Genomic DNA, 24,803 nt, shown 5'->3' on the forward strand with positions numbered 1-24,803 from the left:
TTGGCTTCTAACTTTACTTCTCTTTCTACAAGATTAAAAACTGGCTGGCAGCCTGGTGCGGTGGCTCGGGCCTGTAATCCTAGCACTCTGGGAGGCTGAGGTGGGAGGATTGCTTGAGCTCAGGAGGTCAAGACCAGCCCTGAGCAAGAGCAAGACCCTGTATTTTTAGCCAGGCGCTGTGAGGCACACCCACAGTCCCAGCTACTCGGGAGGCTGAGGCAGGAGGATCACTTGAGCCCAGGAGTTTGAGGTTACAGTGAGCTACAATGACACCACTGCACTCTACCTAGGGCAACAGAGCGAGACTCTGTCTCAAAAAACAAAACAAAACAAAAACTGGCTGGCAAGGAACACCTTCCATACCTCTCTGTTATGTATCTGATACTGTTTAACATAATGCTTTTAACACAGAGGTACCAACAAAAGTTTAAACTCACACTTCAAATAATGATTCATAAATACTCTATACTCCTTCATTTAGTTTAAGGCCACGATAAACAAATAAAACACTTTCTAATGACCCATTTTATTTCAGAATCTTCACCAGCATACAAACAAAAAAATAATTTGGATAGCATAAAAATACATCCTTGAGGGTCCCTAGACTAAATGGTTTAAAAGTCAGGAAACTGGCTGGGCATGGTGGTTCATTCCTGTAATCCCAGCGCTTTGGGAGGCCAAAGCAGAACTGCTTGAGGCCCAGAGTTTAAGACCAGCCTGGGCAACAGAGTGAGACCCTGTCTCTATAAAAAATATAAAACTTAGCTGGCATTGTTAGCTGGCGCCTGTACTACTAACTATTTGGGAAGCTGAGGCAGGAAGATTGATTGAGCCTAGGAGTTCCAGGTTACCATTGTGCCACTGCACTCCAGCCTAAGAGACAGAGCAAGACTTTGTCTCTAAAACAAACAAACAAAAAGGCCAGGAAACTGGCACCCTCTTGGATTCCTGGACGCTTAGACCTCCTGGACCTTGCAAGACAGGAGACAATGAACCGTTCTGGCTCACAGATTAGTGATGGCTACAGGGTCGTAATGGGGCACATGAATGACGCCTACTTATTAATGGTATAAATGTGAACAATGAGGTAAGAAATTATGGTCAGAATAAGGTGGGCAAATTATTTGCAAATAAGATAATTATGTTGGGGTTTCAGGGTGATATGGTTGGAAGTATTAAAGGCTTTATGGTAAGCCTCCATTCTGTGCTTCTGGAAACTTTGCAAACTGCACCCCCCTTCAACAAGCACAATACTACCAATAATGAGAGTTTATTTCTATGAGAAAAACAGAGAGAGTGAGAGGGCCATCCCTCACTGGCCCCATGCCCAACTTGCCCTGTTATCTTTTGCTGAAACTGTACCCTCTAACTTATCCAATAAAATACTAATATAACCCCCTTATGTAAAATCTGTGCGAAGTGCTTGTTTTCATCAAGCCTCAAAAGCAGCCCTTTGCAGGATTACCTCAATAACAAATTAGGACTGGAAGCCATAGCTAGAAATGCAGAAAATACAAGAATCAAGCAATTGCTTTGAGTTCAAACATGAAAAACCTTGCACTACTCTTCAAACGCCTTTCAGTAATCTAAAGCAGTACTACTCACAGTGTTACGTGGAGTACCAGTCTTCAAAGAAATATAAAAATTGAGACAAAGTGTTTAGAAACATTTAGAGCAATTTGACAGAGTAATTTATGTCAGCTGACTTTTTTTTGCCTTTCTCCACATGTTCTAAAGTCAGTTGACTCTAACAAAAAAAATGAGGTTTATAACCTATAAGTTTAGTTTTTCTTTCATTTCTATTTTATAGTATTTTACAAAAGTTATTAGTCTATAACACAAAGTTTCTGAGAAGCACTAATCTATTTTTTTTACCTCTAAGTGTTCCTCATGCCAGAGAAGCACTAACCTAAAGCACTCAATTTATAAACGTATAAAAAATGCTTTTGCAAAGATCTGAATACACATTTCTCCAAAGACATACAGATGGCCAAAAGTACATAGAAAGATATTTAACATCATTAGCCAACAGGGAAATGGAAATCAAAACCACAATGAGGCACTATTTCATACACACTAGGAGGGCTATAACCAAAAAGAGAGAAAATAGCAAGTATTAGAATGTGGAGAAATTGGAACCTTCATACACTAGTGGTGGGAATGTAAAATGGTGCAGTCACTTTGAAAACATGGCCTTACGATACGACCCAGAATTCCATTCCTATGTATATACCCCAAAGAAACGGAAACTTAAGTCTACCCCAAAACCTGTACATGAATGTTCATAGCAGCACTAGTCATGATAGTTAAAAAACTGAAAAGAACCCAATATCCCGTACTGACAAATGGACAAATGAAACATAGTATATCCACACAATATTATTCAACCATAATAAGGGATGCCAGTACTGATACATGCCACAACACAGACCTTGAAAACATTGTGTTAAGTAAAAGAAACCAATCACAAAGACCACATGATGTTTGATTCCATTTTTTTTTCCTTTTTTAAAAAATTTGTCTTTCAGCTGAATTTGGAGACTCTTAATGCATGGTTCCACTTATGACACAGAAAATAGATTAGTGGTTAGAGCGTAGGGTATGAGTGACTGCTATTGAGTGCAAGATTTCGCTGAGGTGATGCAAATATTCTGGAATTAGTGCTGATGGTTGCACAACCTTAAAAAACTAAAAAGCCCACTTAAATGTAATCTTAAAGGGTGAATATTATCATATACGAGTTGTAGCTCAGTTTTTAAAAATTTAAGGGAATTTTTAAGGAAAAGAAAGAAACCACAGTGGGGCAGATGTAGAGAGCAAGAGGGACCCACCTGAAATAGGCAGTGGCAAGAGTACAGAGTTTGCCTGGTGAAAAAGATACTCTTAAAGAATGTGCCAGAGACTCCTAGAGCAATTCAAAAAGAAGAGTTCTAAAAATGATTTGAAGAGGAGAAGCATCACTATAATAATCACACAGTAAGCCTTTCAGTGGGACTACTTTGAAGGTGACAAAACCATTTATTTTTTAAATAATTTAATATTCTTAAATTTGCTGTGTTTGGGAAAAGAATAATTTCTAGGACCTGGAAGCAATGCCTCCTGCATTCTATGCTATTATTCTTCACATCTGGGGAAAAAAAATTAATAGTCACTACTTAAAAAAAATAAACTTGCTGATTATTTATTCTGCTAGTAACATTTCTATCCAGTTGACAGAAAAATACAGAATAAAAATGTGTGGTTTCTCCATTTTTAAGAAATTAATATTCTTAGAGGCAAGTAAGTTTTTTTTTTGTTTGTTTTGTTTTTGAGACAGAGTCTCACTTTGTTGCCCGGGTTAGAGTGAGTGCCATGGCATCAGCCTAGCTCACAGCAACCTCAAACTCCTGGGCTTAAGTGATCCTACTGTCTCAGCCTCCCGAGTAGCTGGGACTACAGGCATGCGCCACCATGCCCGGCTAATTTTTTTCTATATATATTTTTAGTTGTCCAGATAATTTATTTCTATTTTTAGTAGAGACGAGGTCTCTATTTTTAGTAGAGACGAGGTCTCGCTCAGGCTGGTCTCAAACTCCTGACCCCCAGCGATCCACCCACCTCGGCCTCCCAGAGGGCTAGGATTACAGGCATGAGCCACCACGCCCGGCCGAGGCAAGTAAGTTTTAAAAATCATTTTTCAGGCTTTCCCACCTGTATCATAATTCACCAATTCCCAAAACAGCTTCCTCAAAACTTCCAAGTCATACCAGCTTATGACTTAATCACTGTTCTTCATTATCCCTAAGTTTATTCTAGGTCCTCTCAGTCTGTCCTACGTACCATAGGTAGCAACTTCTAAAAATATTAAACTATCACTTCATTCTCCTACTTAAAACCTTTCAATGGCTCTTAAAACCCAAAACATACACGCATGATCAGGCCCCTGTCTAACTTTGCAGACTCATCTCTTTTTAGTCTTTCCCTCTACAGGTTTTAAGTTTTCCCCCTCTTTCAGTTTCTCCACCAGCCATCTCAGGTCTTCACACATGATCTTCCTGGAAGGCTTTCTGTTTGGTGACTAACCACCCCATTTGCCCAGGACCAAAGGCGTTCCTGCAACATGGGACTTTTAGTGTTAAAACCAGAAAATCCCTAGGCAAACTAGGATAAGTTCATCACCCTACTTTCTGTCGAACACCTCCACTTGGCAAACACCTACTTCAACTATTTGCCTAAATGTCACTTTCTCAGGAAACCTTCTCTGACATCTCTTTATTCCCACCCCATGAGCATTAGTTTATTTCCTTCTATCTTAACAATTATCACACTGGATTTGCTTTTTTAATGCCTGTCTTCCCTAACTACATTATAAAAACTCCACAAGCATGGATCCAGTCAGCATCTTGTTGACCATTGTATCACTAACACACTGGACATTGTACCCAGTCCAGAGTAGGCGATGAGTCATTATTTGTTGAATGAATAAATCAGTGAATGAAAGGATTTCATCTGTGATAGCATCAGAGTTGAGCAAAGGTTTTCTTCTTTAGGCTAGGAGACCAGGGAAAAATTGAAGATAAATTCACTATTCTATTTTCTTTAAGGTCACTAGAGAGCTAAGACAATTAAATGTTTGATTTATCTAGATCTTCACAACTGATAAAAGTGATCCAGAAACCTCACACCTTAAACACCATATATTCAGGATGAGAACCCTCAGGACATTAAATAGTCTAAACTCTCACTGCTCAATCTCTAGTACTATTACTCAGCATTTACAACAGATCATATTCTCAACCAGAAGATGGAATTCTAAGTAACAGGAACAGTAATAAGTATGATATAATTCATGAGCTGGTAAGGAGATTAGAGGGCATATGGTAGCAAGAAGTGGGAAGACTAAATTGAATGAGGCCAGAAAGTCACAAGTGCCGGACAGTAGAGAGCACCTGGAAGCCTGAGGGGTTTGGTTTTAATTGTGTTTTTTATTCTTATAATACAAGTAGTACATGATCATTACAAACACTTCAAACCAGATTAAACTAAAAAAAAAAATATCCATAATTCCACTTCCTAGAGATACCTGTTTTGATACTTTCACACTAAAGTTACTAAGCAGAGAAATTACATGGTTGGAAAAAAGTAAAAATTTGGGGGGCCAGGTGCAATGGCTCACGCCTGAAATCCTAGCACTCTGGGAGGCCGAGAGGATTGCTTGAGATCAGGAGTTCGAGACCAGCCTGAGCAAGAGCGACTCTATCTCTACTAAAAATAGAAAAATTAGCCAGGCATTGTGGCACACACCTGTAGTCCCAGCTACTTGGGAGGCTAAGGCAAGAGAATCACTTGAGCCCAGGAGTTCCAGGTTGCAGTGAGCTATGATGGACACCACCGCATTCTACCCAGGGCAACAGAGCAAGACTTGGTCTACAAAAATAAAAAAAGTTAAAAAAAAAATTCTTAATAAGTCTCTCCTAACTCATTTATTCAAACATTTATTTAGTGCCTAAAATATGTCAGATACTAGAGATCAAAGATTTAGTCTCTGTTTGGAGCTCACAAACTTTGAGTCAGTGGGAAAACACTAACAGATGTCTATACTGCAATAAATAAGATAAGAGCTGATAGGGCCCAATGGAATGCAGTGGAAAAAGAGGACCCACAGCTCCTATTTATGAGAGAGTAATTAGGCAAAAAATTCAGAATAGGCTTTTGAAGGATGAGAAGGAACTTGCCAGGCAAAGAAAAAAGTCCCCACATACAAAGGAAACAGGGAGTATAATGAAATTTTGTTTCAGAGATAGGCTTTGTCTAAAATAAAAAAAGAAAAGAAAAGAAATTTTGTTTCAGAGATAGGCTATGTCTAAAATTGAAAAAAAAAAAAAAAAAAAAGAAAGAAAGTTTGTATTTCAAATGTGATCCTTCTTTCTGTTTTTCTTCTTCCCCCTGGCTTCTACCCAATCACTTTAAATCACTTTACTGAAAAAGTGAAACAATGACTAAGCATGAAGGAAGTAATAAAATGGTAAGACTCAGAAAATGCTTGAAAAATGCCTGTAAGGTAGGGAATGGGGAGAGAACACGAAAGCAACAACAAAGATTACTAAAAAAGTGATAACAAATGAGTTAAACACTATGAAGTCTCTAGCCTTCCCTAAGTTTGGCCACAAATTCCAAACAGCAATTCAAAATGGAAAAATTGGTGGAGGGGGAGAGATATATGAAAAGTTTTTTAACTTCACTAGATTTATCAAAGAGATGCAAAATGGAACCACTTTCCTACTTATCAAAGTGACAATCTACCAATCTAAGGTAAAACCTTTTACAGAAAAATGAAGGTCAGGACTGATAATACTTAAAGTGGGCAGTTATCTAGGCTTTAAAAAACGGGAACAGGCTTATTCTAGTAAATAATGGTATCAATCAGAAGTCAGCCATGCAGTCTGTTCCAAATCTCCATGAATAAGATTTATATCAGATCTTTGAAGGATTCCCCCAAGACTGTAAGTTCACTCAATATTAACTGAAAAAAGGTTCATGAGTCAGGCATGCTCTGCCTCATAAAAGGAGCTATCTGCCTAAAGAAGATACAAAGACACCCTGTCTCTCTCCACTAGCCATCCCTTTAGTATTTAGAGACCCACAGTCTGCCTCAAAGAAACAAATTGGTCAGTCATTCCTTGCTATGCAGTGGCAGTTTTTGTGGCAGTTAGAGTTCTTTATCTTCTCCTCTGATCTTTCCACATTCATTTGTTAGGAGACTACCATGAAAGTTCCAGAAAACAAACAAGGAAGTGTCTGTCTATGTGCCTGTGTGTATGTAAGGTTTACTCAGGTACAACTATGTAAGGGCAGAAGAACCTGAACTGACAAATTGCTTCCCGGGAGGCAGTCAATTAACAGGTAAAGTAGTATGCTGTGGGTAGGAGGTTGGAATCAGAAAAGCCCTAATAGCAGCACATGCTAGAATCAGGGCTGTTTCCATACTATGTCAGCTCAGAGAGTTATACACTAAACCAGGGTAGAATATGATCCCACTGCTCTAGCCCAGAACTACCACATTAAATGAGTGTGTATTAATCACTGGAAATCAGGTAAGGAGCTGTGTATTTATCCCTCGGCAACACACCTAGAAGTTTCAACCAGAATCCCCATCAACTGTAGAGGCAAGGGCAATCTGCAAAAATTTCTGACAAATGTACATCAGATAATACATAACAGTTATTACTCAATGATGGATAAGCAGAAAAAATTCCAACACTGATCCCAACAACAAGCGCTAGGAAGAGGGAAGATTACCCTTCATACAGAAGCAGAGCTTGACTTAGAAGGTAAATTACTTCAGGACACAGAACTAACTTGCAATCACTATTTGGCAAACTCTATGAAACAGGCATATACACAGAGAAAGAACCAAGATGAAATGTGAGTGATTTAAGAAGAAAAGAGAAGGGCGCAGTGGCTCACACCCATAATCTCAACACTTTGGGAGGCTGAGTTGGGAGGATTGCTTTAGGCCAGGAGTTGGAGAACAGCCTGAGCAAAAGCATGCCCCTCCTCAAGTCGACCCCCACCTCTACAAAAAAAATAGAAAAGGTAGCCAGGCAAGGAGCCCAGAAGTTTGAGGTTGCAGTGAGCTATGATGATGCCACTGCACTCCAGCCAAGGAGACAGAGCAAGTCCCTGTCTCAAAGAAAAAAAAGAAGAAGAAGAAAGGGAGCAAGGTCCTTTAAAAGGATGCAAAGAAATTAAGATTGCAAATAGCAGAAATAAAGACAACATAGGAGGTGAAAAACTCTAGTCATTTGAGTGGCTTACCCAGAAGACAGAAATGGTGAACCAGGCCGGGCGTGGTGGCTGACACCTGTAATCCTAGCACTCTGGGAGGCTGAGACGGAAGGAGAGCTTGAGGCGGAAGGAGAGCTCGAGGTCAGGAGTTGAAGACCAGCCTGAGCAAGAGCAAGATCCCGTCTCTACTAAAAAAATATAGAAATAAATTAGCTGGACAACTAAAAATATATACAGAAAAAACTAGCCGGGCATGGTGGCGCACGCCTGTAGTCCCAGCTACTTGGGAGGCTGAGGCAGTAGGATTGCTTGAGTCCAGGAGTTTGAGGTTGCTGTGAGCTAGGCTGATGCCATGGCACTCTACCCTGGGCAACAGAGTGAGACTCTGCCTCAAAAAAAAAAAAGAAGGCCGGGTGCGGTGGCTCACGCCTGTAATCGTAGCACTCTGGGAGGCCGAGGCGGGTGGATTGTTTGAGCTCACGAGTTCGAGACCAGCCTGAGCAAGAGCAAGACCCCCGTCTCTACTAAAAATAGAAAGAAATGATCTGACCAATTAAAATATATATATAGAAAAAATTAGCCGGGCATAGTGGTGCATGCCTGTAGTCCCAGCTACTCGGGAGGCTGAGGCAGAGGATTGCTTAAGCCCAGGAGTCTGAGGTTGCTGTGAGCTAGGCTGACGCCACGGCACTCACTCTAGCCCAGGCAAGCGAGACTCTGTCTCAAAAAAAAAAAAAAAAAAAAAGGGGGAACCAACCTAACAACAAACCTTTTCAAAGAAGAAAACAGAACAAGTGAAACAAAAGTAATAACAAAAGGTATTTTCGAAAACAAAAAAAGCATCAAGTGTGCAGGTCATAAGGAATGAAATGTTTCAGACGTTAGTGAACATGTACAAGATATGATCTGTCGGCTGGGCGCGGTGGCTCACCCCTGTAATCCTAGCACTCTGGGAGGCTGAGGCGGGTGGATCGCTCAAGGTCATGAGTTTGAGACCAGCCTGAGCAAGAGCGAGACCCCGTCTCTACTAAAAATAGAAACAAATTAGCTGGCCAAAAATATATACAGAAAAAATTAGCCGGGCATGGTGGTGCATGCCTGTAGTCCCAGATACTTGGGAGGCTGAGGCAGAAAGACTGCTTAAGCCCAGGAGTTTGAGGTTGCTGTGAGCTAGGCTGACGCACGGCACTCACTCTAGCCGGGCAACAAACAGACCAGGCAACAGACCGAGACTCTGTCTCAAAACAAAACAAACAAACAAAAAAAAGATATGATCTGTCAAAATATTTCAATAAAAAGAAAAAGGAAAATTCCTTCCACCATGCTGGCACAGGAAAAATGGAAGCGGGGAAAGAGGTCTGAAATGCAATGATTAATGTAAGACCACATAGAACAATATCAACAGAACTTCTGAGGAAGTTAGTGATCTAACAATCATTAAATGTGGCTTACAGTAATTCCTACTAAAAACATTAGCTGAAAATGTATGCTAGATAACATACATGATGAATCAATTTAAATGTAAAACTGAGAAAACAATGAGCATTGAATTCATCTAAATAAAATTTAAATAATTTGTGTTAACACTGAATATAAGAAAAAAGTCTTGAAAAAAGGATAAAGTGAAAAACATTACAGTTTTCAGATAAAAGGGAGTCAAAACAGTTTTCTTTTTCACACCAACAAATTAGAAAGTTTTTTTTTCAATTTAGAGTTAGACTTGAATGCACTTAAACTAGTGGACTTTAAAAACAGGATGTATACATTCCAAACATCTAAAAGTTGGCTGGGCATGGTGGCTCATGCCTATAATCCCGGCACTTTGGGAAACCACAGCAGGAAGACTGCTTGAGATCAGGAGTTCGAGACCAGCCTGAGCAATATAGCGAGACGTCAACTCTACAAAAATATAGAAAAATTAGCCAGGTGTGATACTGCATGCCTGCAGTCCCAGCTACTCAGGAGGCTGAGGCAGGAGAATTGCTTGAACCCAGGATTCTGGGGTTGCAAGTGAGCTATGATGATGCCACTGCACTCTAGCCCAGGCAAGAGAGCAAGACCCTGTCTCAAAAAAGAAAAAAAAGAAAAAAAAAACCCCAGAAAGCATTAAATAACAGAAACACCACAAACCATTCATTGTGACAATGAATGTGTATGTTGTAAGCATTAATTTTGGAATAAAGTAAAAAAAAAAAAAAAGCTACATGCAATTTGAAAGAAACTACATGTAATTTAAAAGAGACAATGAAAACAAAACAGCTAGGAAAAGACAAAGTTGAATAATAATTTATTAAACAAAGAAAGTACAGATAAGAATTTAAGATGAGTAAAATATAAGATGTAAAAATATTAAATACGACAATCATTTTTATTGATGAGTTATAATTCATAATGAAGATCTTCAGCAGTGTAGAATTTACACATGCACCGAGTAATTAATATTACATCAAAACACATGATAAAAATCATCAGAATGGAGAGAATGAGAAAACAAGCCACAGACTGGGAGAAAATATTTGCAAAAGAAATATCTCATATAAAGGATTGTTACCCAAAATATTCGAAGTCTTAAAATTCAACAATAGGAAAATGACTCAATTAAAAAGTGGGCAAAAGATATGAAGAGAAAGCTCACCAAAGATGATATACAGATGGCAAAGAAACAAACATGTGAAAAGATGACCAACATAATACATCGTAACAGAACTGCAAACTAGAAAAACAACGAGATACCACTACACACCTATTACAATGGCTAACATCCAAAGCAATGGTTAACACCACATGCTGGTAAGGATGTGAAGCAACAGGAACTCTCATTCATTGTGTTGGGAATGAAAAAGGATACAGCCACTTTGGAAGACGGTTTTGCAGTTTCTTCCAAAACTAGTGATTATGTTCTTTGGTATTTACCCAAATTGGCTCAAAACTTATGTCACAAAAATCTACACGTGAAGACTTGAACAGACATTTTCCAAAGATACACAAATGGTCAATAAACACATGAAAAGATGTTCAACATCACTAGCTCTTAGGGAAATGCAAATCAAAATTACAATGAGATAGTACCTCACATCCATTAAGATGGTTACTACAAAAAAAAAAAAAAAACAAGTGTTGGCAAGGATGTGGAGAAATCGCAACCCTTGTGCACTGTTCGTAGGAATGTGAAATGATACAGCCACTGTGGAAAACAGTATGGCAGCTCCTCAGTAAAATTAAAAATAGAATTACTGGCCAGATGCAGTGGCTCACACCTGTATTCTCAGCACTCTGGGAGGCCGAGGTGGGAGGATTGCTTGAGGCCAGGAGTTTGAGACCAGCCTGGGCAACACAGCGAGACTCCATCTCTAAAGAAAAATAAAAAATTAGATGGCCATGGTGGTATGCACCTGTAGTTCTAGCTACTCAGGAGGCTGAGACAGGAGGATCACTTAAGCCTAGGAGTTTGAGGTTGCAGTGAGCTATGACTGCGTGCACCACTGCAGTATATAGCCTGGGCAACACAGAGGAAGACCCTCTCAAAAAACAAAACAAAACAAAAAAACAAACAAACAACATTACCACATGATCCAGCAGTTCCACTGCTGGGTATATACCAAAAAAAATTAAAAACATGGTCTCAAAGAGGTATTTGTACATCCATGTTCATTGCAGCATTATTCATAGGAGCTAAAATATGGCAGCAACCCAAGCATCCACTGAAGGATAAATGGATAAGCAAAATATGGTATACAAATACACACACACAGGAATATTATTCAGCCTTAAAACAGGAAAGAAATGCTCACGTATGCTACAACATGGAAGAATCTTAAGGATATCATACTAAGTGAAATAAGCCAGTCACAAAAAGGCAAATACTGCATGATTCCACTTATATTAAGTGCTTAAGAGTAGTCAAAACCATGCAGACAGAGGAATGAGGAGTTACTGTTTAATGGGTAGTTTCACTTTTATAAGATGAAAGAGTTTTAGAGACAGATGGTGATGGCTGCACAACATCATAACTATATTTAATATCACTGAACTGTATACTTAAAAACAGTTAAGATGATAAATTTTATGTGTATTTTACACAATAAAAATTCAAGGAAAACAAGATACTACACATGAATGTTTATAACACCTTTATTCATAATCACCAAACCTGGGAGCAACCAAGATATTTTTCAATAGACAAATGGGTAAGTACACTGTGGTACATCCTGGAATATTATTCAGTGCCAAAATGAAATGAGGTATAGTGAAAGAAGCCAAGCTGAAAAGGCTACATACTATATGATTCCAACTATATGACATTCTAGAAAAGGCAAAATGATGAAGTCAGTAAAAAGTTAGTTGTTGCCAGGGGTTAGGGGAAAGGGAGGGATGAACAGGCAGAGCAGAGAATTTTATGCCAGGGAAACTATTCTGTATGATACTGTAATAGTGGATACATGTCACTATACATTTATCAAAACCCACTGAATGTATAACATCAAGAGATAACTCTAATGTAAACTGTGGACTTTGGGTGGTAATGATGTGTCAATGTTGGTTCATCAATTGTACCAAATGTACTACACTGGTGCAGGATGTTGACGGTAGGAAGGTTTGGTGGAGGGAGATGTAGGGAGCACAGGATATGTAGGAACTCTGTACTTTCTGCTCATTTTTGGTATGAACCTAAAAGTACTGTATAAGATAAAGTCCACTAATTAAATAAAAAATATTAAAAATCATTAGAAATAAGAGAAAGTGACATTCATTCAACCAAGACATACTTATTTTATACCTATTTGTTCGAAGCTCAGTGAAGAGTACCAAAGAAATAAAGAAAACAAGTAAATGAAAAAAATAACTTCAGATGTCAGTGCCATAAAGAAAAATAAACACATAGAAGGACAAGAAGTTAGATACTGAGTAGAGGTAGGTGGAGGATATTTTAGACAGGTGATAAGGGAAGACCACTTTAAAATATGGCCTCAGGCAGAATAAAAATGTAAAGGTCCCAATGTGAGAACAAGCTTCTCAGAAATAATGCTACCTCTTAGTTTTTGGCAGATTTAGAAGATTTAAAAGTTAATAAGAACTGATTATTAACTAGTAAGGACTAAGTTCTATAATTTGTAAGAACTATTAGTAAGAAATAGTAACTCAAATAATCTGAATCATTACATGTAATTAATAGGTATATATAAAACTCATATAGGCCGCGCGTGGTAGCTCACGCCTGTAATCCTAGCACTCTGGGAGGCCGAGGTGGGTGGATCGTTTGAGCTCAGGAGTTCGAGCCCAGCCGGAGCAAGAGCGAGACCCCATCTCTACTAAAAATAGAAAGAAATTAGCTGGGCAACTAAAATATATAGGAAAAAATTAGCTGGGCATGGTGGCGCATGCCTGTAGTCCCAGCTACTCGGGAGGATGAGCCAGAAGGATTGCTGGAGCCCAGGAGTTTGAGATTGCTGTGAGCTAGGTTGATGCCACAGCACTCTTTAACCCAGGCAACAGAGTAAGACTCTGTCTCAAAAAAAAAAAAAAAGAAAAAGAAAACTCATATAATACATTATTAACAGAAAATGTTCTTTTAAGTTTTCACAGAACATTTACCAAAATGGATTATCCTTTAAGTCACAAAGAAATCCTCAATAAATTTAAAAGGTATTTCAAAAGACTATATTCACTGACCAAAACAAAAGAAAATATAGGAGTGAATAAAGTATCCTAAACACCTCTTGAGTCAAAGAGTAAATCACAACTACCATTTGGAAAGTACTGAACACCATTTATGTAAATTAAAGAGTACAGCCAAAGGTGCACTCAGAGGCAAATTAAGAGCATCAAATGCTTTTATTACTAAAAGAAAAAAAAGAACTAAGATTCACTAAATTGGGATGCAGGGGACACCAGGAGAGCAAAATAAAAAGAAAAGTAGGAATCAGGGATTCAGAAAACAAAAAAATTAAAGGAATAAATAAATCTCAAAACTGGCTGGGCATAGTGGCTCATCCCTGTAATCCTACCACTTTGGGAGGCCAAGGCAGGAGGATTGCTTGAGCCCAGGTGTTTGAAGTTTCAGTAAGCTATCATTGTACTACTGCACTCCAGCCTGGGCAACAGAGGGAGACCCTGTCTCTAAAATAATAATAATAATATTAATAGCAAATAAAATTAAAATCTCAAAACTGGTTAGTAAAAACCCACTAAGTAGACAAACACTTGGCAAATCAAGACAAATAATAAACTCACTAATAAAAGGTAGAAATGAATATCACAGATCTTAATGACAAAATATTATATATATCTATATAATAAATTTGAAAATCTAAAAATAGTATGAACTAAGAAAATACAAATTATCAAAAGTGACTTATGAATAAGTAAGGATTCCTGAGTAGACAGAAGTAACCACAGACATTACTATATGGCGTATTTTCATTAAATTTGTATGAGATTCTCACCTAACCCTTCAATAAATGCTGTACACACAACTAATGTGAATGGGGTTTTGGTCCCTCACAATATATGCCTTATGATACCTTTGGTTAACAGCAAATTTACTATTATATATCTTTATCAATAGTTAAAAGAAAAAGATTATATTATCACATAAATGGTACAAAAACATTTGAGAAAATTCAGAAGTCATTTCCACTTTTTGTAAAGTAGGAAAAGAATAAAATAATAAAGAATCTCTCTCTAAAACCAACAGCTGCCATCATTGTAAAAATAACAGAGGCATCACAAGACAATGATCACCTCTCTTATTTAACTGAGTCTTGGAGTTTCAGGCCAATGTAATAAAGACCTAAAATAGAAATAAATATTGAACTCTTATAAATAAAAAGGAGGCTGAAGTTACTATTATTTTCAGATAAAACAATGAACCTGGAAAACAAAAGTAAATGGACTTTTATTGAAGTCCAGTAAAATAATAAAGATAACAATTATCCAGCCTGAGCAACACAGCAAGACACTGTCCCTATCAAAAATTTAAAAATTAGTCAGGCGTGGTGGCACGAGCCTATGGTGGGAGGCTGAGCTGAGGAGGGAGGCTCTCTTGAACCCAGGAGTTTGAGGCTGCAGTGAACTATGATCTTACCTGGGCAAGAGAGTAAGACCCTGTCTCTTAAAACAAACAAACAAACAAACAAAAAGTATACACGAAAATCTAGTTAACATAAAAATCTAGTTACTTCTGTGTAACTACTAGGAATAATGGAAATAAATAAAATCTATAAAAACAATTAGTAATAACTTAACACATGTAAATTAAACTATATTTTTTATTTGCTGAGAAATAAGCAAATTTTAATAATTTCATTAAGAATGATGCTTGTTTTGATGAAGACAGCAATAAAATGGCATTAATATTGCTAGTGATAGTACATATCAAACCTTTCTGAGGGGTTTTTAAATGCTTATATCCTTTGATTCAGTAATTCCACTTCTAAGAATCTAAAGTAATAATCAGACATAAACAGAAATTTACACAGAAAGATATTCACTATAGCATTATTTATATCAAAAACTGGAAAATAAATTACATATCCAGCGATAGGGAAATAGTGAAACCAAACCACAACAATGGAATGTTAGGCAAACATTACAAATCATTTTTAAAAGAATTTTTAAGGAGAAAAAAGGGAAACATTCCAGATTTAATGTTAAGTAAAACAGACAGCAAGTTATTCAGAATATGATTCCAATTCCATAAAAATTAACTATATACACACATATATAAAGAATTAAAAGTACTGATAAGAAACATACCAAAATATCCACAGTAGTTATCCATAGGTAATGGAATAAAGAATATGTTTTAAAAATTTTATTTTTCCAAATAAATATTTAACCAGGAGGGCAGAAAAGGTTTGGGTAGAATTTATAATAGGAATACTTTATCAAACATTTAGCTAATACTTCCACTATTATGTCTGCCAATGTAACTTATTATTCTTTAATAATCTGCTCTTTACAGCACCTGAAATTTTGTCTAAATGCTTTACCCATGTCTTATTATTCACATGTTTATTACATAACAATGTTGATTTATTCACAAGCCTATAAATTACTAAATAATCTCAAAGTTAAAAGGAATAGGAATATTTTAAAGCTGAGATTATACTTTAAAATGTACTTTGGTGTCATGAAATAAATGTGAAACCCAAATTCTCTCTTTTGAGAATGTATGAAATATTTACATGAAAAATATTACCAATATGATATTCTGATCAGAAAGATGTAAGGAAGAACTCAGTAACACCAGTTAAAAGTCCCCTGTATGGGGCCAGGCCTGGTGGCTTCACACCTGCAATACTAGCACTCTGGGAGGCAGAGGAGGAAAGATTGCTTGAGGTCAGTTCAAGACTAGCCTAAGCAAGAGCGAGATTCCATCTCTACTAAAAATAGAAAAAATTAGCCGGGCATGGCACTCGCCTGTAATCCTTGAGCCCAGGAGTCTGAGGTTACTGTGAGCTAGGATGACGGCATGGCACTCGGCACGGCACTCTAGTCCGGACAACAGAGCGAGACTGTGTCTCAAAACAAATAAACAAACAAGCAAAAAGTGACCCATATGCATATGTCACTTGTAACCAACACTACTGAATTCCTCCTTGCACTTCCCTCTATAATTAGTTTCAAATGACAAAAATTGAGGAATAACTCATTTCCAGATAAGTAGCTCATGCTTTCAGCATACTGCAAAGAAAGATTGTGGGTTAACATATTAAGAGAATATATAAGAATATCTCAATCATAGTGAAGGATCAAGAAAGACTTCCAAATAAAGTTACACTCAAAAGCTGAGATTCAAAAGATGAGAATGAATTAGGTAGATGACAAGTAGGGATACAAGAGGGGCATTTATTTTCTTTTCCAATGTGATGCTTACAATCAAACCACTACAGTATTTCCTCTCCCAATCCATATAATGTGACTAATTTACATACCTCCATCAAACTCTGAAAACATTCTTATACCTATATTTTATTTCTGCAGCAAAATATTTTGTATTTTAAAACTCTCTTACACCCACCAGGCACAAAAAGAATTAAGATTAAAACACAACAATTATTATAAGTACCAGAAGAAAATACAGAAGAATGTTTTTTATTAGGTCATTAAATATGAAACGTCCAATTTTGAGGCAAAAGTGTAGTTTATCATATCTCAAACAAGAAGCAGTACAATTAATCAAAGTATGCACCTAAACTATTGACGCAGTTTTGCCTTAACAGTAGCTTGTTTATGCCAACAGGGAAGGAGCCTGGAGAGCGAGTGGCAATGAAATCTCAAAAGACGTTTTCCACATTTCCACAATTCAATCGAGAATTGAATATTTTTCCTCGAAAGAAGGGGTCCAAAGCCTGGAGCAAGTGGTAGTCAGTTGGTGCAAGGTCTGGTGAATATGGTGGACGACAGACAGTTTCCAAGCCCAGCTTCTGTAGTTTGAGCAGCACTGTTTGTGCGACATGTGATCAAGCATTTTCTTGCAAAAGGATTGGCCTGTTTCTATTGACCAATCTCAGCTGCTTAATCACAAGCATGCTCATCATTTCGTCCAACTGGTTGCAGTAGACAACTGCTATAATTGACCAGGTTTCATGAAGCTGTAGTGGATAACAACAGTGCAGGACCGCCAAACAGACACCAGTAGCTTTTTTTGATGAACATTCGGTTTTGGACTGTGCTTTGGCACTTCATCTTCGTCATCCAACCATTGTGCAGAACTTGCGATTGTCAAAAAGAATCCATTTTTTATCACACGTAACAATATAGAAATGGTTCACCTTTATGTTGTGACAGCAAAGAAAGGCAAGCTCCGAGAGGATTTCTCTTCTGATGCTCGTTTAGTCCATGCAGTACCCATCTATACAGCTGTTTTTACCTTGCCGATTTGTTTCAAATGTTCCAATATTGTTGGAATAGTAACGTCAGACCTTGCTGCTAACTCATGCACAGGTTGGGATGGATTCGCTTCCACTACAGCTTTCAGCTCATCATTAACCACTTTGGCCTCAGGTCGCCCACATCGCTCACTTTTAAGATTAAAATCACCAGAACAAAACTTCTCAAACCATTTATGTACTGTGTGTTCCTCAGCCAAATCCTTCCCAAATGTTTCACTGATATTTGCAGCTGTCTGCACTGCATTGGTTCCACGATGGAACTCACATTAAAAAAATAACATGAATTTTTGACTTATCCATGGCTTCACAACAATTATTCAAAAAAAAAATGTGAAAGATAATCACAAGCCAAAACGTGCATTTGAAAGAATGAGGATGTACCTTCACAATAAAAATAAAACAAGAAGTGTCAACGTGAAATTTCAGAGGTTATCAACTGTCAAACTTAGTATGGAAAGAAATCAGACATTTCATACTTAACAACCTAATATAAAGGTGGCATGGGGGGGGAGATCTTCCTAAACAGAAGGCAATGAATTAATATCTATTTTGTGTAAAGAGCTTCCACAATTCAATAAGGAAATATAGACTGGTAAAGTCTTTTTGGAAAGCAATTTAGCATCTATCAAAATTTAAATGTACACTTAAAAATACTTCCTATGGAACTACTTATATATATATATATATATATATGCATGGCACAAAGACATACATATAAGGAAAAGCATTGAGGCTTTAGTTTTAGTTGTTCAAAATTAGAAATAACATAAATGACCATGAATAATTAAAGTACTACCATTCAATGTAATACTTAATGACTTAAAAAAAAAAAAGAGGTGCCACTCTATGTACTGATATGGAAAACAATACATAATGATCAGATTTTTTATTTTAAAATCAATGTAAAATCTATATAATATACAATAAGTACTTATTTCTAATTCAATGAATAAAACTCTTAATAGTGAGTAGAAGGAATGGGACTAGAAAGTAAGAAAACAGTACTTTTCATTTTTTACACTAATTTTCTTTTTGGAGACAAGTTCTCACTCTGTTGCACAGGCTGGAGTGCAGCGGCATGATGATAGCTCACTGCAGCCTCTAATTCCTGGGCTCAAAGGATATTCTTGCCACCTTAGTCTCCTCAGTAGCTGGGACTACAGGCATGCACTACATTACCCAACTAATTTTAAAAATTTTTTGGAGACAGCGATCACCCTATGTTGCCCAGGCTGGTTTTGAACTCCTGGCCTCAAGCGATCCTCCCACTTCAGCCTCCCAAAGCCCTAGGACTACAGGTACAAGCCAACCACACCTGGCTCTTACTCTAAATATTTAATGAACTTGTTTGAAGCTTTTATAATAAGCATGACTGCTTTTAAAATTTAATTTCCCAAAATAAGGGGGAAAAAAACCCCACTCTTCTAGTCTGTTATGACAGCTATCTCGGCTGGCTGAAACTAAGGTGATTTTTGTCTTAATAGTTTTCTCTACTTTCCAAATTTTCTGTGATGAATATGCATACTTTTAAAATCTGAGAACCTGTATTCCAAAAATCTGTATTTTATTTCAGTAGTGAAACTACTTTATTTTTTTCTCCTGAAAAATTCCAGGGCAGACTATTAATGTTTATTAAGCATTGCACTTGCTAAGTACTTTACCTGGATTCTCTCTCATTTGATCTAAACAGCCCTACATAATTAGTATTATTATTATCCCTATCTTACAGATGAGAAAACCAAGTCTTGAAAAATCTTGTATCTTGCCCAGTGTAAAGTAGAAAAGCCAGGACTCCAGCTCCTAACCATCTGGGATACATGGAATAAGTACTAATATACCTCAGAGACAGGTAACAAGCTAGACCTCTAAAAACCTGAACGCATTTTCAGACTGACTACTTTTAACCAGGTTGGTGATCCTAAGAAGTGAAGAGGTAATGAAACTCAATTCTCATCACAACAGAAAACAAGCAGTATTTCTTGAGGGCAATGGGGCTATTTTATCCTTTAGTTTTTTGCTGGGACAAGGCACAAGAAGGATGTAAGGAAGAACTCTGAGGTACAATTTGCAAGTAACTTAACACCTTCCCTCTCATTACTCTGAAAATAGTTAACCCTCTAATAACTGGAAGGGCTTGTGAGAACAAACTGATCAAAACCCTGAAGATAACCAACCCAGTTTCAAGTTTTAATAAAAAGAAAACTGAAAAACAAAAGAAATGTTATACTCAAATATTATTATAATAACCAATACTGACAGATTGAAGATAGAAATATTTAACAGTACCTACTGTAATTGAAAGTTTATCCTTAGCAACCTGAACAAGTTCTAAGTTCTCTCTTTAGGAAGTATAATTGAAAAGAAATACAAACTGTTAACCACATTCACTTGGAAACCTGCCTATATCACAACGATCAGAGAACCATAGGAACCCCTATTCATTTGTTTAGTACATATATGCCAACTACAAATTGAGGTTACTTTATGAATTAGGGTTTCAGGGTTAGTATTAAATGTCACTAACTCCAGAAGAATAACTCTCTCTCTCTGAACGACAGCAAACCATGAATCAGTGCCCTAAGAGAAGTGAGCTACCCAGGAACTCTCCCTTAATAAAAATATCTGCTTACAGAAAGAACGGGCAGAGAAGCTGACATAGACCAAGTTTCATACTCCAGCATTTCTACATCTTAATCCCCAAGAGCAATAACATATCCATTAAGTTAAGGGCAACCAATACCACCAAATGACAGTATTGAAGCTGAGTATTAAGCCATTTTTTTTTAGAGCCTGCAAGAGGGAAAGGTAACAAGGAACTATTTAGTGAAAACACAAACTACACCGAATTAGGTCAACCTCCTTTACCAAAACCTAACAGTTGATTTAAGACCTGCATATACTACAGGTAAAAAACATGAGGTTCAGTTATCATAATGTAAATGTAAATCAGTGTTCTTGGCTAATTAATAGCTAGATTTAAAAGCTGAAGATAACAAAGTGAAAGAGTTGCCTTAAAGCAATATCCCTAAGAGAACACAAAAAAGATCTTCCATATCTATATATACATATATAGGAACAGGGGTGTGTTTTACAAATGCCACAGAGCTTCTGGCAAAGTTGACAAGTTTTAACCTGCTTTAAAAATGACTATTCACTGCCTTCATCCCAATCTAACTTTATTGAATGTTATTCTTTTGGACAACTCTACAAAAACAAAACCCCCAGAGCAAATTCTTCTACATTTCAATATCCTGCCTACTTACAAGAGCGGAAGAGTCAAACAGCAGGGGAAAAAATGTGACGTGCACAACCGTGATCCAAAACACAGCTCTCCGTAATCTAATTTTAGGCCTACCCATTTTGTCTTTTCTAAAGGTTAAAAAAGAAAACTAAGAAACTACAGATAACTTGTAAAGCAGTACTGAGATAATATCAATGGGAGTTGGTTATTTATCAAGGGAGAAACAAATCACACTCTCACTGTCCAGAGAATATTCCCATTAAAATTTCGATACAAGGATGGACACAACCTCACACCAATTGATAATGACAATTACTCTGCACACTTCGGTTCCTGGATGACTTTATCCTTAAAGAATGTGTCAAAAGGTTGAGTCCACTGATGAATTTGTGGCAACGTTTTGTGTGTGTTTCAAAGAAAGCCAAACATGGTGAAAAACCAACCTTAACTTCACCTAAGTTACCTAAAGAACCAAATATTCACCTCCTGGCTGAAGATCAAACAAGAACTATGAGAAGGTCTGAAAGTTCCGTTCTTAAGCGGTGGCCCTCAACTCCCCGGAAAACTATACGTTTCTACCAATGTGAAATATGAAAAACAGGTTATACACACTGGAGCTGAGAAAAGAGTTAAAGGAACTCGAGACGGGGGTGAACAGAAAGCTAGCGAGGAGAGGCTGAGAATCAGTGAGAGGAAAAAATCAAGGAACGACATCCAAGAGGTTTGGTCCAACATTAAAGTAAACGGAGAAAAGGAAGAGGTTGAAACGCGAGGGAAGGGTAGACAGAGAGGGCAGAGCCGGTGGCGCGGCACGGTTCAGGGCAGGGCTGGGTCCAGGAAGAGTTAGACCTCACCAGTCCAGCAAGCTTCCCATTTCGGGCTAAAGCCGGAGAAGAAAACAGCCCTAGGGAGCAGACAATGAGCCACCGCCCCAGGAGCCGCGGCTGCAAGCACGCAGGTGGCAGCTTCCCGGCCCTGCGCCGAGTAGGTCGGCTGTCCCGGGCCGCTCCCGCCGGGCCAGGCCGCGGAGAAAGGAGGAGGAAGGAGACGGCCCGCGTCCCGGGCGAGCGGGCCTGTGAGCATACTTACCCCAGACGAGGAAAGGTCCCCGCCCCAGCGAGGCGCCTCCGTCCGAGCTCGGGGCTGGCTGCGGAGCCGCCCCGGGCAAGCGCGCGGCGAGGGGAGGGGACGGGAGGGAAGGGAAAGCGGGGCGGGAAGAGAAACCGCGTTGGAGCGCAGCCGCTGCTACCGCTAGGCCCAGCGGCGGCGGAGCCCTACGGCCGCCAGGAAGGGGAAAGCAGGGAGCCTTCGGCAATGGCGACGGCCCGGGCCGGAGGGGAAGCGGAACAACCGCCGCCGCTGCGCGTGGCCACAACCCTGGGGGAGGGCGACGGCGTGCAGCGGACGGAGGCGGGGCCAGAACACCGCCCCTCCCCGCCCCAACCCTGGAGCTCACCCGGGCGGAGACGAGCACCTCCTCCCCATCGGCGGACCGCGCAGGGGCTGCTGGGAGTTGTAGTTTAGTGGTGGGCACTGCCTTTTTTGGGGGGGGCGGTAGTCTTTGTATTGAGGACAGCCAGTTCCTCATTTAATACAGCATTGTCTGCAGTCAGGTTTTTGCAAAAGGAAGATGCTGATAGATGATTGTTGTTATACATATCTGCTCCAGGACATTTGTTTCTGGAAATTCATCCATTATCCATTTTCCTTTTTTACCTACAAAACTCTTAATTTTGCTGCTAAATTAAGTCCCATCTCCTTGCAAATTAAGGCCCCCCTGTTTTAGACACAGAGTTCATCAATGCATTCACTTACCTACAAATATTTGAGTGTCCAATATGTACCAAACATTTTTAGGTATCAGGGATACAAGGATGAACACGATTCACCTAGCCTTTGTAAAGCTTACAAATATGAAAACACAGTGATGTAAGTAGTGCTATCTGGTATCAGGAAAAAACTGGGCGAGAGTACTGTTGGATACAGTGGCCAGAGAAGGCCTCTTTGTGGAGGTAACATTTAAGCTAAGAATAGAAAGAAAGAGACTACAATGAGAAACATCCAGGGGAAAGCATTACAGGTAGGAAGAGGAAAAAAGGAGCTTGCTATGGTTAGTTAAGAAGGCCTGTGTAGCTGGGGCTTAGTACAAGAAGGGAATAACATAAGAAAACACTACAGCAGACAAGATTCAGTAATGAAGAATCTTGAATACTACGGTAAGAAAACTGCACTTTATTCCAAGAAGCCATTAAAGCAATTTAAGCAGGGAAGTGATGTTACGTGGTTTACACTTTGCTATGTGGCGAATAGGGTACAGAAATGCAAGAATAGTAAGGAAATAAACTAGAGAGGCAGTAATCATGATGGATACTAGGGAGATAGCAATGGAAATAAAGAGAGTTGGCCATATTGTGCTTATCTCTGGATATAGAGCAAAAACTCAATTGATATGGAGGGTATAGTAGAGAAACAAATGAAGGAGAAATATGGCACATTATTAGATAATCTGAAAAATGCTCCCATTATTAAACACACATAAACACTGGAGAGTTGGGCACAGTGGCTCATGCCTGTAATCCTAGTGCTCTGGGAGGCGGAGGCAAGAGGATCGCCTGAGCTCAGGAGTTAGAGACCAGCCTAAGCAAGAATGAGACCCTATCTCTACTAAAAGTAAAAAAAGATTAGCCGGGCATGGTAGTGCATGCCTGTAGTCCCAGCTGCTCAGGAGGCTGAGCAGGAAGATTGCTTGAGCCCAGGAGTTTAAGGTTGCAGTGAGCTATGATGATGCCACTGCACTCTAGCCCAGGCGACAGAGATAGACCCTGTCTCAAAAAAAAAAAGAACCACTGGATAAAATAAGACATACTTTCAAAAGCATAACTAAGGTTGCAAGCACGAAAAGAAAAATGCCTCTGGTGGTCTTCCAAATTCCACCATCAACCCAAAGAAGCAGAAAACAAGAGTGGTAAGCAGGGTAGTGAAGCCATAATTGCATTGAGGGTACCTATTTATCCCAGAAATCTCTAGGGTTTTAATGGCTGCACAGGACAGAGGAGACTGAAGACAAGGCCTTGGGCCTATAAAAGCAGTTGGGACTGCATAGGACAGGAAACTCAAATGGCTGCACTTTCCCAAGACTAGGAAAAAAAATCCCCTGGAGTAGCCCAGGGAGACATACAGAACATTTGCCTACTCTAGCCTGGAGTTGGTGTGGAGGGGGAAAAAAATTTCACTTTAAAATTAATGACCACAAATTTTCCCTCAGAAAGGTATGAAAGTTCAAATTTGTCAAGAAAGTGGTTCTACTTTCTTGGTAGTACTTGGGGGCCTGGAAGAAACAAATACAAATCCTCACTGCACAGGTGCACCCTTAACCTAGGTCTCAAAGGATTACACAAATAAGCAGAATACCCAAAGCCCAACATGAGCACTCAAAATATAATTATAATACATTACCTGAGGAAATAAGGCACCATGAGTGAGTCAACAGAAACTATAAAGAAAATAATGGAGCCCATATGGACTTTAGATATTGGAATTATTGGTTACAGAATATAAAATATGTTTATTTAAATGATTAAAGAAGACAGGAGCTAGAAAACATGAGCAAGAAACAAGATACTATTTATTTTTTTTAAATGACCAAGGCTGAGCATGGTGGCTCATGCCTGTAATCCCAGTACTTTGGGAGGCTGAGGCAGGAGGATCCTGTTAGGCCAGGAGTTCAAGACCAGCCTAGGCAACAGAGTGAGACCCCCATCTCTACAAAAAATAGAAAAAGTAGCTAGGTGAGGTGGTATGTGCCTACAGTCCTAGCTATTTGGGAAGCTGAGGCGGAAGGATCACTTGAGCCCAGGAGTTTCAGGCCGCAGTAAGCTATGATCTTGCCACTGCACCCC

At 38.8% G+C, this 24,803-nt stretch overlaps 1 protein-coding gene across 1 annotated transcript in view; it reads right to left on the minus strand.

The window, feature by feature from the left end:
- The window catches only part of PAK2 (p21 (RAC1) activated kinase 2), an 87,864-nt gene extending 65,795 nt beyond the window's left edge, over positions 1-22,069 (minus strand). The window contains exons 1-2 of the mRNA XM_045540017.1: positions 21,994-22,069; positions 7,798-7,955 (exon numbers count right to left, since the gene is read on the minus strand). The gene's annotated coding sequence lies outside the window, so the exon portion shown is untranslated. The remainder of the gene's footprint in view (positions 1-7,797; positions 7,956-21,993) is intronic.
- Positions 22,070-24,803: the final 2,734 nt, after the last annotated feature.

Source organism: Lemur catta, chromosome 1 (genome assembly GCF_020740605.2).
Source record: "Lemur catta isolate mLemCat1 chromosome 1, mLemCat1.pri, whole genome shotgun sequence".
In the NCBI taxonomy this organism is placed as follows: Eukaryota; Metazoa; Chordata; class Mammalia; order Primates; family Lemuridae; genus Lemur; species Lemur catta.